The 10431-nt window shown below is 39.3% G+C and overlaps 1 long non-coding RNA gene across 1 annotated transcript; it reads left to right on the top strand.

Moving 5' to 3' along the window:
- Window positions 1-792: 792 nt before the first annotated feature.
- Window positions 793-1704, top strand: LOC116716382 (uncharacterized). Its single transcript, XR_004338438.1, has 4 exons — window positions 793-1006; window positions 1165-1226; window positions 1307-1369; window positions 1543-1704. It is a non-coding gene; the product is annotated as an uncharacterized LOC116716382 (long non-coding RNA).
- The last annotated feature ends 8727 nt before the right edge of the window (window positions 1705-10431 follow it).

Genomic DNA, 10431 nt, shown 5'->3' with positions numbered 1-10431 from the left:
GAAGTTAGCTAAAGTCAACTATCTTACAGCAAAAGAAAAGTGCCACCTACCGATCTTTGTGAAGCTTCAAATGCCGGACAAAGTTGGACGTCGTGGCATCTCCATCCGATATTCTCTTCTTGCATGTTTTACAAGTTGCAGTTCGTTTTTTAGTCGAAAGTTCATAACCTACGTAGCCAAAAGAAATTACTCGCGGAAGCATATTCGAGCGGTTATTTCGTATTTCGTTCCCTGAGCTCTGTAGCTTTGCCGCGTTTTTTTAAACGTCCAAATCCTGTTAATTTGATTGGTTGTGCTGCAGCTACGTACACATACATACATAAGGAGAGAGGAAAACCATAGTGACGGTCTGCGCATATTGATACGGAATGAGTGAAATTAATTAATGACGCCACTTTATAAATAATGTGTTTTAAATTTTAAGACTTTGAGTAAAAAATATCAAGTCTTTTCAAGTAAACAGCTTCAAGTCGAGTCAAGTCCCAAGTCAATGGCATGAAAGTCAAAGTCAAGTCCGAGTCTTTGAGCATTTTTTCAAGTCAAGTCTCAAGTCGTGATTTTAACGACTCGAGTCTGACTCGAGTCCAAGTCATGTGACTCGAGTCCCCACCTCTGATATACAGTATATATACTGCCTGGCCAAAAAAAAAGTCGCCACCAAAAAATGGTCACACTCTCTAATATTTTGTTGGACCGCCTTTAGCTTTGATTACAGCCCGCATTCGCTGTGGCATTGTTTCAATAAGCTTCTGCAGTGTCAAAGGTTTATTTCCATCCAGTGTTGCATTTGTAACCCACATAAAGTGGGTATGCCACTTTAAGAGAAGAGGTTAAGGAAGCTGGGTGGTCTGCCTGGCCAATGAGAAGTTTGGTTTCCAGAGCGTCTGGACCAATCAGGGTGCAGGCTGCCGTTGTGGATCCCGCCCTTCTCCCCCGGGTCTGCAGTACCGTTGGCTTTGCTCTAGAGATCCGACGCGGTGAGACTGCTGAGCGGGGCAGCGCCAGAGTATGTATCCCGACAGTTAAAAGTATTTTTTACGTGCTGTATTAACTGTATTGTGGATAAACTCTTTTGTAAATAGATTTTATGTTGATTGTCCAGCTTTTGTGCTGGAAATTATTTATTAAATGAATACAAACTGAACTTCAGTTTTTTACCGTTAGAGCCGTTAGGAATCGTTGGCTCTTTCTGGCAGTTATTTCAGCTTGTTCTTCGTAGATAAAAGGTAAAATTTAGGCTTTAACATAATTTTATTTTATTAAGTTTATATTATTTAGATCAAATATGCCTTGTTACATCGTTTAGTGCCCCACGCATCCGGATTGAGACCCACTATACGGTTGTCTGAAGTGTGTCGCACTGAGATCGGTGAGCATATTCGGAGCCTTTTATTTGTGTTTTTGTCGTTTGTTACATTGTTGTTAAAAAATATCCGTTGTTTTAGTAACTAGGTAATGTTTTGTTACTGTGTTGGAAAGAAGGATTAAAGCTAGAACGGCTTGGTAAAGTCCTGTATTTCTGCTGGTCCTGTCTGTTGACAGGTCAGGTTTTTTTTTATACTGGATCATTCCTGAAGTGGATCCCTCCTTTGATATTGATGGCGAGCCTTCCCACCTGGACCTAAAGAGAGAACCAGATTTCGTCTATCCCATTTGGAGTCATGCTGCACCCTGCGGTGTGGTAGGAGAGCAACATACATCTTCACACACACGGTTATGTGTGAAACCTACAACTGACATTCTCCATTATTATTGTTTTTTTTTTATTGATTTTTGGACAATACTGTTTGGATTGTTTTATTTCGGACATTGTGACGCACAGCTGTGGTGGAAATTCTCCTGTGAATGAAGTTGAATCAAACCAAATTGGGATTAATTTGATTAATCTGCTGACTAATACAATTTGGAGTGCAGATTACCAGGGTGCACCCGAATTATTTGAAATTAAGAATTAGCACTTGGCCAAGTATTATTGTTATTTCTTTTTTTTTTCATTTTATTGTGTGTAATTTTATTTTCATAATTGTGTGTTTTGTGCAACTGTTAATTGTGTGTTTTCTGTCACTAAAACCAGTTCTTTAAATACACCCAACTGCCCTTGTGTGTCATTTAAACACTCCACTGTGCTCCGATAGCCGAACCTATTGGCCCATTTATCCAAAATATATGTAATACCCTTCTCTACTGTGTTACACATTAATCTTTCACCAAGATCTTGTATTGATGATGGGAGAGTCTGACCACTGCGCAAAGCCTTCTCCAGCACATCCCAAAGATTCTCAATGGGGTTAAGGTCTGGACTCTGTGGTGGCCAATCCATGTGTGAAAAAATGTCTCATGCTCCCTGAACCACTCTGTCACAATGTGAGCCCGATGAATCCTGGCATTGTCATCTTGGAATATGCCCGTTCCATTTGGGAAGACAAAATCCATTGATGGAATAACCTGGTCATTCAGTATATTCAGGTAGTCAGCTGACCTCATTCTTTGGGCACACAATGTTGCTGAACCTAGACCTGACCAACTGCAGCAACCCCAGATCATAGCACTGCCCCCACAGGCTTGTACAGTAGGCACTAGGCATGATGATGGTGCATCACTTCACCTGCCTCTCTTCTTACCCTGATGCGCCCATCACTCTGGAACAGGGTAAATCTGGACTCATCAGACCACATGACCCTCTTCCATTCCTCCAGAGTCCAATCTTTATGCTCCCTTGCAAACTGAAGCCTTTTTTTCTGGTTAGCCTTACTGATTAGAGGTTTTCTTACGGCTACACAGCTGTTCAATCCCAACCCCTTGAGTTCCCTTTGCATTGTGCGTGTGGAAATGCTTTTGCGTTCACAATTAAACATACTCCTGAGTTCTGCTGTTGTTTTTCTTCGATTTGATTTGACCAAACGTTTAAGTAATCGCCGATCACGATCATTCAGGATTTTTTCCGACCACATTTCTTCCTGGAAGACGATGGTTCCCCTCCATCCTTCCAGTTTTTAATGATGCGTTGGACAGTTCTTAACCCAATTCTAGTAGTTTCTGCAATCTCCTTAAATGTTTTCTCTGCTTGATGCATGCCAATGATTTGACCCTTCTTAAACAGACTAACGTCTTTTCCACGACCACAGGATGTGTCTTTTGACATGGTTGTTTAAGAAATGAGGAGTTACTCATTGCATCAGCTGGGGTTAAATAACTTGTTGCCAGCTGAAAGATAATCGCCTATGCAGTACTTATCCAATAGGAGGCTTGTACCTATTTGCTTAGTTAAATCCAGGTGGCGACTTTTTTTTTGGCCAGGCAGTGTATATATATATATACATACTGTATATAATGACATTATATATATATATATATTTCAATCTGGAGAGACTCAGACGGAGATGAGAAGACAATTAGAAGAGTTTATTGACAAACAGAATTTAAAGTCTTTGGCGCTCGGGCCCCGGCTGGGGATAACGGTTATCGCAGCGTTAGCGATAGGCTTCAGATGAGCATCCCCGATGCTGTTAGGAACGTCATCTCCCGGGGCCCGGCACTGGTGGTGAGGTTGAAGAAGGGTGCGGGCCTCGGGACCGGGCGAATGGAGGACAAGGGTGGTGGTGGGTTGAGCTCGGCTGAGAGCGAAGGACACCACGGATGAAGGTCCTTATCAGCTGGGACTTGGTCGGTGATTGGACGTGACGTGGCTTGGTCCGGCGTTGATAGGTCGACGATTGTGGGCAGGTCGCTTCAATTACGGTCCCGTGGGATAAAAGATCTTCCAGTTTGAATTTGCGCCTAGGCTTCATAACTTAATATATATAAGGTGTGAGGCCTTTTCATTTTAATTGTCATAATTAAAGGCCTCACACTTTTAATTATGACATTAAAAGTGTCATAATAATGACAATTTTAATGTCATTATGTACAGTATATATATATATATATTATATATATATATATATATATATTATATATATATATATAATATCTATATATATATATCTATCTATATATATATATTATTATACAGTATATCTATATTATTTATATAATAATATCCTCTCTCCTCCTCTCTTCTCCTTCCTCTCTCTCTCCCTCTTCCTCTCCCGTTCCTCTCTCTCCGGTGTGCGGCCTTTTCCTTTTCCTTGTCCCTTCCGGCCTCCCCCTTTTCCTTCTGCCTTCCCCGTGTCCTCCTCCTGACCCTTTTCTGTCCTTCTCTCTCTCTATACCGTATATATATCTACTACATCCTGTCATCTTGCCTTCTATATATCTCTATATCTCTATATATATATATCTATATTTATATATATATATAAGGTGTGAGGCCTTTTAATTTTAATTGTCATAATTAAAATGCCTCACACTATTAAATATGACATTAAAAGTGTCGTAATAATGACACTTTTAATGTCATATATATATACAGTATATATATATATACATACATACTGTATATAATGACATTATATATATATATATGGTGTGAGGCCTTTTCATTTTAATTGTCATAATTAAAAGGCCTCACACTTTTAATTATGACATTTAAGTGTCGAAATAATGACACTTTTAATGTCATCATTATATATATATTCAATTCAATACAGTTCTGTCCTTGTCTTTTAATGTTATTATTATGACACTTTTAATGCAAAGTTGCTCTAGAAGTTGCAGTGAAAGTCCATTAAAAGTGCCAACCTTGCATTAAAGTGACTTTATTTTCAAAATAATGCGAAGTTGGCACTTTTAATGCAGCTTTGCATTAAAAGTGTCATTATTTACCGAATGACACTTCATGACAACAGTCATGAACATTCATAAAGACTCCTTCATGTTCATGACAGATGTTATGTCATGTTTATGATGTCATGTCAGTCTTATGCACTGACAGGTATACCTACCTAATAGACAGGTAGGTATACCTGCCTGTCTATCAATAGGTAGGCAGGTATCTTTTCTACCTGCCTACCTTATGATAGACCTATCTATTTAGCTAGCTAACCTATGTAGCATCATGTTTGTAGAGACCCGGAGAGAATTTATGTTAAAGTAGAATTATTTAACTAATAGACAAAATTACAGACAATATCTATCTGTTTGTCTGTATGTCTGTCATTTGTGTTTGTAGAGAAACCGGAGCTCCGGAGAAAACTTAGTTTAAAGCAAGATTAGTTGATTTTACTAAGAGAGCAAAATTACAATGTCTGTCTGTCTGTCTGTCTGCACTTGTGTTTTAGAGAAACTGGAGCACCCAGAGAAAACTTATATTTGAAGAAGGATTACTTAATTTTACTAATAAATAAAATTACAGACAATGTCTGTCTGTCTGTCTGTCTGTCTGTCTATTGTTTTTGTAGGAAACTGGAGCACACCCAGAGAAAACCTTTTGTTAAATGACTTATGCTACCTTCAAAGCTAAGGCCTCATATGTCTGACGTTGCTAACGAAATATTACAAAGATGTTTTGTAAATGATAAGTGAAGAGCCGCTGTTTTCACAGACAGGCTGAAGAGAAAAGGAAAGACTGGTTTGAAGAGCCATCCGTCCGTCCATCCATCTATCCGTCCATCCATCCATCCATCTATCCATCCATCAGTCCGTCCATCCATCTATCCGTCCATCCATCCATCCATCCATCCATCCGTCCATCCATCCATCTATCCGTCCATCCATCCGTCCGTCTGTCCATCCATCCATCCGTCCGTCCGTCCATCCATCCATCCATCTTCTTCTGCTTGTCGGTTCATGTGGCCGGCAGCCTAAGAGCGGCATCCCAAACTTCCTTGGATGGGAATTTTCCTTTTTTAGAACTCTGTTGGCAATTCTTAGAGACGTGCACAGATTTGGAGTGTTAGTGAGGGAAGTTTGACAGTATTGGTATTGGTAACTTTCTGACAGCTCAGTGAAGGTCTGCAAACCTTGCTGGTTTTTCCTTCATCATGTTTGTCAGAATACGTCGTTCTTCCCTCACAGGACTTGGAGCAACTTCTCTCTGGTCTTGCTGCTGGCAGAGTCTCCTTAACGTCGTCATAAACAGGCTGTTTGCATTTGTCAAAGATGGATACTTTATATACGTTCACCTCCACACACTCTCTCTAACTCAATTAAGGATAACATGTCTTTCCTCTCAGCCTCACGAAGTTCCTTCTTCTCCTGCGTTTGCGTCGTATCTGATAATCCCACGAGTCGGTCAGAGACTTGGTAGCTGCAGCTTTTTTCTCTTTCGCCAGTTTTTCAAGCTTCTGCTCTGCAGCTTCCCGATGTTCATTTCTTTCAATGACCTATCTTCCATAATTGTCCTTTTCGCGTCTTCTTTCTTCTTTATTAGGGACAGTTGGTTGTACACTAATTTTTGACGTATTTCACGACTCCTGTCCTTGTCATCAATGTACTGATGTCTAGTAGCCAATTCATCAGCCAGAGGTTTTTGCTTCGGAGTTTTCTCCTGCTGCTGTATTGATGTGATAATTTGGTAACTTCATCCTTGGCCATCTGTTGCATTGCTTATTGTGTAAAAGAACATCATAATCAGTTTCTTTCTTTAATATATTCTTTAAAAACTGTCCCTCCTAGATTTCTTTTGCTCTTTTTGGTTAAGTTGAATCTCATTATGTCTCAAAAAATTCCGGCTTTTCTCTCTTTCTTCTGTCTCTTCATTTCCATTTTCTTCATTTTTATGCAGTCTATCTGACTGCATTATGGGCAGCCATTTGTTGCCTTTCAATTTCAGCCTTCTCCATGTTTTTCTGCTTTTATATTGAACCTGGGTGTCCCATGTATCAGTCAGAAATCTGTTTCATTTTATCTTTCTTCTCCCTCTCTTGTTCCTCCTTGTAACTTTTGGTGTAAATGCTGCTTGGCCCGCTCTGCACGACGCTTTCCTCCAAAAGGATGTAACTAGCAGTTTCTTTTTCTTTATTCATCCAGATTGTTATAAACAATTTTCTTGGCAATCCTGTTGAGATGGAACCTTTTCAGGACGCGTGTTTTGAAATATAGGCGGAAAGCCTTCATTTGACTCCCGCTTAGCCATTTCTTTTACTTTTAAAAGGCTTTTTAAACAGTTTGTCTTTTCCAGAAACCTCGCTGTAATAAGCTGTGGACGCGTAGGGAGCTCTTTGGCTCAGCAGTCTTTCCGTCATTTTTCTTTCAGGTTCCGTATCTTTAGTGTATTTAGTCCAGTAAGAAACATAGGTGTTTAAAGATTCTTCCTGTTCTCGAAGTCGGTTCGATTCTTCATTCGGTTCCGTCTTCTGTCTTGTCCCTTAGCAAAGGATTAATAATCTTAGGTAATTGACGGGAATCCATCTTCCGTTTCTGTCTAACAATGAAAAGAGAACAATTAACTATAATCCACTGGGTTCTGCAAGTCTGGCTCTAGAACACAAGTGACAAACTATTTAAGAGGTTTCAGAGCTGATGTCATAGCTCTATGACACAAAGCATCTGATCCTAGTGACATCATCAGTCAGGTAGAAGTGTCGCATTAGTGCTATTGCTATGGTAACCAGGAAAAGCTCTGAAGTGATTCCCACCTTCTAGTAAAGGAGATTTTCAAACCATTAAACATTTCCAAATAAATTCGTTCATATTAAGACAAATGAAACTTTCCCAACATATTAGACTAGTTTTCTGCCAATGTGGCTGTAATTGATATGGGCTTAACAATGTGCAAAACACAATCATCCACCCTGGTTTCCCATTGAATCTGCTCAACAGTGTTTTCCCTCATCAAAAGAGGTTTTTGTGAGGAAAAGTGTTTGATGAACTCAGGTTAAACTGTGGCCGTTTCTCATTTAGACATCTTAAGGGCTTTTTTCCTTTATCTCGTTTATTTTGTATAACATATGACTTCCAGTTTTTGATTTGATGTTATTTTATTTTTATTTTTGCTCTATATATGGTTGTAGAATGGCAGCTTAACGCAGAAAGGAACAGAAGACAAGTTACAACAACGTGTTAAAATGTGTCTAGTTATTAGCGAACCCCTTGATAGAGGCACAAGGTATGTTTGTTTTGTAAATAAGGACGGTTCTAATTTTGTAATCGATTGAAATTGTGAATTTGTTGTATATAAACACTAGGGCATAGTTTTGAATTAGAGTTGATATTTTTAGAGGTGAATATTATTTTAGTTGAAATGTTCTGGTTGTGTTTTTGTAGCTTACACTGTCCTTTTTTGTGTGTGTGTGTGTGTGTGGGGGGTGTGTGTGTGTGTTTGTGCATACAGCTATTACAATGAAACTCAGGGTTAACTTTCCAATAAACCTCACGTTCATCAGTAAAGCCACAATCCTTCATTTGGGGGCTGGGGGTGTTACACACTTTTTATCTTTAATCCTATTAGGCTGCTGTTCATGCTTGTATATGGGTGGCCCAGTGTAGACAAATGAGCCAAACACATTCAACTGAAAAACGGAAGTGGGTTTTAATTCCCGACTGTCCTCAGATGGAACAGTATTAATTTTGGTTTGATTTGTATGGAAGCGCAATGCTATCACACAGGAAAAAAAAATATTTAGAGTGCCATCACGTTATAAGCGTGATACTTATCTTAGACGTGATACGTATCTTGTTTAAACGTGATAATTGTATGTCCAGGAAGTGGCGGTTTTATGCTAGGCTAGCACAGTGGCTAACTGTACTAGCTTCCCTTGGTCAAGTTTCCCTTCATGTTTGGTCTAAAACATGGAGAGACACGGATGCTGCTTTGCACTGTGGTTAAAACCATTAATAGCATGATGAGCAGGATCCTAAACAGAACCGGACTGCACAGAAGGAAACGTCAGTCCAGTCCTCTAACTGTGGCGGCGATCCTAACTGACCGTCTGGATCAAAGCTGAATTTGGCTTCCGATTGTAGCTTCTGATTCGGGAAATGGCTAAAGGGCGATTATGACGGAGGCTTTTGGGGCTTTGGAAACCAAGCCCCAAAAGCTATTTTTTTCCAGCCGACTATGTAATCTTAACAAGCTCAATTTTTGTAGGGGTCTGGGACTGTTTAATAAGATTTATTAGGCCACAAAAAATGCTACCAGAGCTAATTTGACCGACGGAAAAAAAATTCAAAAATTGACAAAATTGTGTATTTTTTTGACCACTTCTCAAATTTGTATCTTTCATACAAATAAATAAAACTTCTCTACTAAAAGATAAATTAGGGCCGCTGAATAATATAAAGTCATCCATTTTGGGCCATCTTTAATAGTTTCATAGATATTGGTGGTAGAAAACAGGGATTTTTTGTTTGTTTTTTAAAATATCTAATTTTAGGGAATTTTTGACTTGCAACCAAAATGTTTATTTTTTTAATGCATTTCATTGAAACTTCCTTCTAAGATGTTTATTAGGCTGCTTCATCAGATAAAAACAGTTATTTATGGCTATGTTTAGTAGTTTTGTTTCATTTTGCAGACTGAAAATACAGATCGTTTAATAGATTTCTTTTTTTATGGAAATTCCTACTACCCACCATCTGAAAAAGTGCCAAAGAAAGTACAGGTTTTTTAAATATATATATAAAAGGTGTCCAGAATATATTATTTCAGTATAGATACAGTCACTTCATCATGATGCGGCCCACATGATGATGCCCTGGGCGGTTGTCCACGCCGCCCAGTCTGAACATTTAAATGATTCAATTACATTGAATCACCTGTTTCGAACAGCATGTGATGACCGCTGCGTCTGTTGGTTTTCTATTACTCTTCTAATCAATTATTTGCCATGTGAAATATTACGCCTTAAATAGCGATGTTAGACTGCTTTAATCTTTTAACACAGCTTCAACGGTAATAAATAAATAAATAAATAAACGGATCTGGGTAAAGAATTGACCCAGAGGTGTGACCAAGTCACTGTGTTGCAAGTCTCAAGTAAGTCTTGTAAAGGAAAATGATTATTTGTTGGCGCTTAATACAGTTAATCTACGACATGTGTAACAGTTATATACAATACTCTTATTTGGAACAGGTCTCGTCTGAGATGCGGTAAGCAGACAGAGCAGGGCCCTTTGCCTCCCCCACACCAGAGCAATAAATTTGCATTCCAATGGAAGTGGGGACTACGGAGGTGTCTGTGAAATCTCATCTTAGGACGTTTGGCGCCAGGGATCTTCCGTATCAGGCAGCGATGGGCACGAAGTGGTCCGCCTTTGCTTAGATAAAAAAACAGACACCTTTGCTATAAATCAGGAAGTCACAACTTTCTTTGGGGGCCTGAGGGAGTTCTAATTGGTCGAAGAGCAGAACGCCTTCTTTGCATATATTAAATAGGGAAACGCCTCTTTGGTTAAAATTTCAGGGCAGCACCGGAGAGGGGCTGAGAGAGTTTTTTTCATCTTTCTCCACGAGGGCGCCTTTGTCTGTCTTATATGTTTTGTGTTCGTCTGTCTTCCCTTGTGTGTTTTTATTTCATGAGAAAATGCATATCTCTGTATCTCTGCAGCTTT

This window comes from Xiphophorus hellerii, unplaced genomic scaffold (genome assembly GCF_003331165.1).
Source record: "Xiphophorus hellerii strain 12219 unplaced genomic scaffold, Xiphophorus_hellerii-4.1 PGA_scaffold_23__1_contigs__length_57382, whole genome shotgun sequence".
NCBI classification, from domain to species: domain Eukaryota; kingdom Metazoa; phylum Chordata; class Actinopteri; order Cyprinodontiformes; family Poeciliidae; genus Xiphophorus; species Xiphophorus hellerii.
This window is presented reverse-complemented; position numbering and strand designations above follow the sequence as displayed.